Source organism: Poecilia reticulata, chromosome 10, assembly GCF_904066995.2.
Source record: "Poecilia reticulata chromosome 10, P_reticulata-male-v2, whole genome shotgun sequence".
In the NCBI taxonomy this organism is placed as follows: Eukaryota; Metazoa; Chordata; class Actinopteri; order Cyprinodontiformes; family Poeciliidae; genus Poecilia; species Poecilia reticulata.
In genome coordinates this window covers 4,492,941-4,499,328 of record NC_088839.1, presented here as the reverse complement: position 1 = coordinate 4,499,328, position 6,388 = coordinate 4,492,941, and positions in this window count along the sequence as shown.

Genomic DNA, 6,388 nt, shown 5'->3' with positions numbered 1-6,388 from the left:
GTCCTCCGCTGGTCTTTTGCCTGCTTCCCTTGTTGACTCCTCTTCTGCGCCGGGGACGAAGAACACTCTTTTTCCCTCGTACATCAGTATTTATGCCGTGTTTTCATGGAACCCGCCCATCGCATTATGTCATTACCTGATGTCATGCAAGGCAGGGCTGCCTGCGGAAAGCACCGGGTTCTTACTGAAGCTTCTAATGACTCATTCCTGCCTCCTCGCTTCATCGGGGCATTTCCCTTTTTTCCGTTGACCATCTGTTTCTAATTCTGCCCCACCCTTGCTTCTCGCTCAGTCCAAACATGTTCAGACATGTTCTATGCAAACATGTTCAGACATGTTCAATGCTGAAAAAACATGTTCAAACATGTTCAATGCTTTACTTTGTCATCATTTTACCTCAGTATGTTCCTTCCTCACTCATTATCTTTATTCCTTAATAATCAATGAGTATTATACAACAATCAAGTTGTTTAAACCTCAATTTCCATAAAGCATTATTACCTTCAACTGATTAAAAGTACAGAGCATACCTTATAACATTCTCTGATTAAAAGTACAGAATATATGTTTTGATCATACATTACAGACATTTCTTCATTGGCATGTGTATTATCACCTTATAATCACTTATCACTTATAATCATCATTTAATCATTATACAGGGTATACTGTTATTCCTCAGGCCTTTATTCCGTTTTTCTGCGTGCACCTGGACAGATCTCACATACTCATACCAGATTTCACGACAAGCTAGTAAACACAAGAAGTCCATTTTTGACTTCTTTCGCTGAGATTAAGCGATTTTGGCTTCAACTCTATTAAAACATAAGAATTACTCCTGATTAAATTTTTAAAAAGCCAGGTATACTGCTTCTCAGCATTTCGGAGCTGTCCAACATCCAACTAAACTGAAAATTAACTGTGGAGCGTAGTAAACACAAGAAGTCCATTTTTCACTTCTTTCGCTGAGATAAAGCGATTTTGGCTTCAACTCTATTGAATCATAAGAATTAGACCTGATTCCAGTTTAAAACAGTCAGAAATACTGCTTCTCGGGTTTTCGGAGCTGTCCCACATCTAACTAAACTGAATGAAGGTATTTCTAGAACCTACATAAAAGAACCACAGACAACGTATATGAATTTATGACAAACTTGCAAAGGAGAACAACTCTATCATGCTCCTCCGACTGTTCATAGAGCGTCTGAAATCTTGGTAAAGCTTGTCTTATTTCAAACTTCAAGAGGAGATAGCAAGATAGACAGCAGAGAAAAACAGCAAAGGTCGTAAACATTTACTAAACACAGCAAGGTGTAAAACAATTTACCTAAACAACTAGCACAGTTCCAGATGCGATATTGATTTACGGCCTGAGCCGGTTCAAATCTTGTCAAACTGTTTCACTGAAGAAACAGACTGTGACCCCAGGTCAGTTAATACACACAAAAAAGAACATTTAATCTCTAACATAGACGAATATGAACTAAAGTAACAACAAAATGAAATACAAAAATCTCTAACACTGAAATTACTGTGGAGCATAGTAAACCAAGAAGTCCATTTATTACTTCTTTCACTGACATAAAGCGATTTTTGCTTCAACTCTATTAAAACATATGAATTAGACCTGATTCCAGTTTAAAACAGTCAGATATACTGATTATCAGCATTTTGAAGATTTCCAGAATCTAACTAAACTTAAAATTAACTGTGGAGCTTAGTAAACACAAGAAGTCAATTTATTTCTTCTTTCGCTGAGATAAAGTGATTTTGGCTTCAACTCTATTCAAACATAAGAATTAGACATGATTCCAGATTAAAACAGACAGATATACTGCTTCTTAGCATTTCAGAGCTGTCCAACATCTAACTAAATCGAAATTTAACAGTGAAACATCGTAAACCCAAGAAGTCCATTTTTTACGTCTTTCGATGAGATAAAACAATTTTGGCTTCAACTCTATTGAAACATAAGAATTAGACCTGATTCCAGTTTAAAACAGCCAGATATACTGCTTCTCAGCATTTCAAAGCTGTTCAACATCTAGCTAAACTGAAAACTAACTGTTCCGCGTAGTAAACACAGGAAGTCCATTTTTGACGTCTTTCGATGAGATAATGCGATATTGGCTTCAACTCTATTAAAACATAAGAATTAGACATGATTCCAGTTTGAAATATCAGGATATACTGCTTCTCAGCATTTCCAAGCTTTCCAACATCAAACTAAACTTAAAATTAACTGTGGAGTATTGAAACCCAAGAAATGCATTTATTACGTCTTTCCCTGAGATAAAGCGATTTTGGCTTCAACTCTATTAAAACATAAGAATTAGACCTGATTCCAGTTTAAAACAGTCAGATAAACTGATTTTCAGCATTTGGAAACTTTCCAGAATCTAACTAAACTGAAAATTTACTGTGGAGCATAGTAAACCCAAGAAGTCCATATATTACTTCTTTCCCTGACATAAAGCGATTTTGGCTTCAATTCTATTGAAACATAAGAATTAGACCTGATTCCAGTTTAAAACAGCCAGATATACTGCTTCTCAGCATTTCAAAGCTGTTCAACATCTAACTAAACTTAAAATGAACTGTGGAGCTTAGAAACACAAGAAGTCAATTTATTACTTCTTTCCCTGAGATAAAGCGATTTTGGCTTCAACTCTATTGAAACATAAGAATTAGATTCCAGTTTAAAACAGCCAGAAATACTGCTTCTCAGCATTTCCAAGCTTTCCAACATCTAACTAAACTTAAAATGAACTGTGGAGCTTAGAAACACAAGAAGTCAATTTATTACTTCTTTCCCTGAGATAAAGCGATTTTGGCTTCAACTCTATTGAAACATAAGAATTAGACCTGATTCCAATTTAAAACAGCCAGACATACTGCTTCTCAGCATTTCGAAGGTGTCCAACATCTAATTAAACTGAAAATAAACTTTGGAGCTTCATGAACCCAAGAAGTCCTTTTTTGACTTCTTTCGCTGAGATAAAGCGATTTTGGCTTCAACTCTATTGAAACATATGAATTAGACCTTATTCCCTTTTAAAACAGCCACATATACTGCTTCTAAGCATTTCCAAGCTTTCCACCATCTAACTAAACTTAAAATTAACTGTGGAGCTTAGAAACGCAAGAAGTCAATTTATTACTTCTTTCGCTGAGATAAAGCGATTTTGGCTTCAACTCTATTAAAACATAAGAACTTGGCCTGATTCCAGTTTCAAACAGCCAGATATACTTTTTCTCGGCATTTCGAGGCTTTCTCGGCATTTCCAACATCTAATTAAATTGATAATAAACTGTGGAGCTTCGTAAACCCAAGAAGCCCTCTTTTGACTTCTTTCGCTGAGATAAAGCGATTTTGGCTTCAACTCTATTGAAACATAAGAATATGACCTGATTCCAGTTTAAAACAGCCAGAAATACTGCTTAGCATTTCAGAGCTGTCCAACATCTAACTAAACTGAAAATTAACTGTGGAGCATAGTAAACACAGGAAGACCATTTATTACTTCTTTCACGGAGATAAAGCGATTTTGGCTTTAACTCTATTGAAACACAAGAAATAGACCTGATTCCAGTTTGAAACAGCCTGATCAACTGCTTCTCAGAATTTCGGACCTGTCCAACATCTAATAAGGCTCAAAATAGAATGTAGAGGTGCAAATTCAATGGTAGTCCATTTTTCACTCCTTTCGCTGACATAAAGCATTTTTGGCTTCTTATCTGCTGTGGTCTTGAAACATGAGATTTAGCTATAACTCTATTTTGAAACAGCCATATTTATTGCTTCTCAGCAAATTAACTGTGGAGCTTCGTATACCCAAGGATTCCATTTATTACTTATTTCGCAGAGATAAAGCGATTTTGGCTTCAACTCTATTGAAACATAAGAATTAGACCTGATTCCAGTTTAAAACAGCCAGATATACTGCTTCTCAGCATTTCGGGGCTGTCCAACATCTAATTAAACTTAAAATTAACTGTGGAGCTTCGTAAACCCAAGGAGTCCATTTATTACTTCTTTCGCTGAGATAAATCGATTTTGGCTCCACCTCTGCTCAGTTCAGTTCAGCTATTGGATGGAATCGCTCATTTCATGTTTAATCTCAGATCTTGCTCTGTAATTTTATTTTCTATATGTTCCGTTTCTTTTATCCTCATTTGGAATCTTAGTTTTTCTTTATACTCATCCATAGCTTTAGATTATGTTCAACCAGTCTCCAAGCACTCCCTCGACATTATCTCAGCAACTCGTCTCTTTCAGTGTTCTCTTCATATGATTATGCATCTCTTCCCTGTGTCCATAGCTCACTCTGTGCCAGTCGAGCACTCCGCATTTCGCTGGTGGTGGTTGGTTTACCTTGTCCAAAGTGTAAACTTATCATGTGATTGTCTGTGTCCTCCCATGCTGCTACTTACAGGTTCGTTCCTGTGTTATTACTCACTCGCATCCTCCAAAGATTGAACCCGCAAGTCTACTTCTAGCTTCTTTGTCCCTCAACCAATCAGCTCTATTGCCATCCTTTTGGTTTCCCTGAAACTATCTCAGTAACCCATCAGCTTTAGCAGTCTGACTCCATGCCATCCCAGTAATCCTGCATGTCTCTGCCCCTGCAGCTGTCCCACGTCCCAGCGTCACTCGAGCCCCTGCAGCTGTCCCTCGTCCCAGCATCATTCAGCCCCTGCAACTGGCCCACATCCCAGCGTCGTTCAGCCCCTGCAACTGGCCCACGTCCCAGCGTCGTTCAGCCCCTGCAGCTGGCCCATGTCCCAGCGTTGTTCAGCCACGGCAGCTGGCCCATGTCCCAGCGTCGCTCAGCCCCGCAGCTGGCCCATGTCCCAGCGTCGCTCAGCCCCGCAGCTGGCCCATGTCCCAGCGTTGCCTGCCCCTACATCTCACCCATGTACTAGCGTTGCCTGCCCCTCCAGCCAGCCCGTGTCCTAGCCTTTCTCTCTTTGTTGGTCCATGTCTCAGTGGTTTTCCTTTCCCTCATACTTTTAAGTGTGGCTCCCTTACCGTGGGCACCTATCCTACAGCCTTTCTCCAGATATATTAGTATCCCCTAGCTCCCCAACTCCTGCCTGGCTCCGCGCCTTCAACTATCCTTCACTCTCTTTCCCGGTATTATTTCGGCTCTTTCCTTAGCAGGCCTTCATTCTCCGGATGAGCATCGTATCATGAAAACCCCTCTATCAATCAAAATTGATTCCTCCTATCAGCTTCTCACCTTCTAGTTTTCTTCACTCCTTCGGCCTACCACCCGTACTTTTCTTTTCTCCACGCATCCTCAAGTCGGCATACGAGTTTTAGGTCTCACCTTTCCTCTGGCCTCGGCCCCGGCCTCAGCCCTTTTTTGGGGAGGGAGAGATAATCAGTTATCGGGATGTTCATCGAGTTCGCATCAAACCTCAGCTCAAATTAGCTGCCGGGGTCCGAGCCCCAAAGAACTGTTATTCATTCCTGTCATTAAATATTCTAATTGTTTCCCTTTGTCCGTCTGAGTCTCTCCAGATTGAAATGGAGCTTTAGCGGAAGTTCAGGCTGGAAGACTCCACCCCCTTTGTTTGCCCATCGAAGTCATGCTCATCTCCGACCTCAGCGCTGGACCTCACCGGCGCGTTCAATTAGCAATCAGGCTCTGCATAAAAGGATCCACACCCAAGCCGTCAGCTGCTTCCCAGCTGCGTTCAACCCACCACCTCGCCTTCTCCTCCCACATCCTTCGGCTCTAGGATGGCACCCTTTCCCGACCACCACCACCAGTGTCGGGCCCCGGGGGAGAGCATCCCTAATCAGTTATCAGGATGTTCATCGAATTCACATCAAATCTCAGCTCAAATTAGCTGCTGGGGTCTGAGCGCCAAAGAACTGTTATTCATTCCTGTCATTAAATCTTTTAATAGTTTCCCTTTGTCCGTCTGAGTCTCTCCAGATTGAAGTCCTTTTTTGACTTCTTTTGCTGAGATAAAGCGATTTTGGCTTCAACTCTATTGAAACAAAAGAATTAGACCTGATTCCAGTTTAAAACAGCCAGATTTACTACTTCTCAGCATTTCGGAGCTGTCCAACATCTTATTAAACTGAAAATAATCTTTGGGTCTTCATAAACACAAGAAGTCCGTTTTTTTATTTCTTTCGCTGAAATAAAGCGATTTTGGCTTCAACTCTATTGAAACATAAGAAATAGACCTGATTCCAGTTTGAAATAGCCCGATCAACTGCTTCTCAGCATTTCGGACCTGTCCAACATCTAATAAGGCTGAAAATTGAATGTAGAGCTGCGAATTCACTAATAGTCCATTTTTCACTCCTTTCGCTGAGATAAAGCTGTGGTCTTGAAGCATGAGATTTTAGCCCTAACTCCAATTTGAA